Consider the following 1,735-nt stretch of genomic DNA (forward strand, 5'->3'; position numbering starts at 1 on the left):
ATGAAAATTATATATATAATTATACTAGTTATATACTAAAATTAATTACTAATAAGTTTAATTATTCTGTTAGTCCCTATAGTTTTGCAAAATTTTCAATTAGGTTCTTATACTTTTTTTTTAATTGGGTCCTTGCACTAATTTTGTTTTCAATTAAGTCCCTCTTGGTAGTAATTGATTTAATTGTATAGGGACCCAACTAAAAAAAATTACTACAGAGACTCAAATAAAAGAAAAAAAAATGTAGGAACTCAATTGAAAAAAAAATAGTGCAGAGACCTAATTAAAAAGAAAAAAAGTATAGGAACCTAATTAAAAATTTCGCGAAACTATAATGATCAACAGAATAATTAAACCTTATTAATATAAAATATACATTGAATACAAAATTATAAGCGTCCAAAATTATAAGTTTCCATCATAACCTAATAATCAAAACACAAGTTTATTCATCAGTTGAATTAAAAGGATTAACATAAAATATTCAATATGGCAATAATCCATATATTTAAGTCAATTTTATTTGATAAAAAAATTCTATGGTTTTACAAAACGCACATTTTTATTCCATATAAAAAAATATATATTTTCCTCATAAACACATAATTTCATCATATGACACAAAATACTTAGATAAACTAAAATTATTCATCAAGTTTCCTACACAATTATCTTAAATAAATAGGTAACCACAATTCCACCAAAAAATACAAAAACACTACAACTTAATTAAACTCAAGCATCTACTCTCACCAATTTTTAATCTACTCTTCTTCAATTAATTTTTTAATCCAATCAACCTATCCTCTAATTTGTTCACTTTGTCATTCACCGCATCACTTAGGCCTTTAAATTGATGATGCTTCTACGGCAATACATCTTTGAGATTGTCTTCACAGCATACTCATTAAACGAAGAAACATAATCATTTAGTCATGCAAAAAATGAACAATGAGCTTCTGCAATCTACAATTTGAATTAAGTTTGTAAGACTAATAGTAAGTATAGAATTAAACAAAATCGAAACATTAAAACCATAAACATGCCTTGGAGTAAAGGCAACGAAAGAAGAACCTATTTGAATTATTTTCGGTCCTAAACATGAATAAAATAGCATGAGACCCGTAATAACATTTTGGAGAGACCCATCTCTTTTTTCTTCAACCTCTAACATTCTCACTAGAGTTCATGGTGCAATTCGAATTATTGCCTCCAATTTACAGGTTTGAGGATGAGCAATGTTCTCCACTTCCAATTATAGTGCCCTAGAATTTGGTTATTATTATTTCGAATACGAGTGACTGTAGAGAGGTTGGGGATACATAAGACCATCCAAGTTAGGTTTTGGTTTCTCTTTAACCCAAAAATGACATTATTTTTTAATGTGATAGGAAACAAATTAATCTCTGTCTATTTCTCCTAATTCACTTTGACACTTAACTCTAAACAAACATCCATATTAGTATCATTAACTATCAGATCAAATTTTTCTATCAATTTTAATAAAAAAATACGACGAAAAGACTACAATAAATTATTTTATGAACAGATAAAAATCAGCATGAATAACTTTTTTCTATCAAAAACCGTCTTGTCCTAATTTAAAATAGTCAACAATCGATTAGATTTTCACTCGAAGAATAATAACAATCTTTGGAAGAAGAGTTGCGGACTTGCATGCATCACATGAATATCAATATTGAAATATTTGGTTTAGTTATTATTATTATTATTA

The sequence above is a fragment of the Arachis ipaensis genome, chromosome B02 (assembly GCF_000816755.2).
Source record: "Arachis ipaensis cultivar K30076 chromosome B02, Araip1.1, whole genome shotgun sequence".
NCBI lineage: Eukaryota > Viridiplantae > Streptophyta > Magnoliopsida > Fabales > Fabaceae > Arachis > Arachis ipaensis.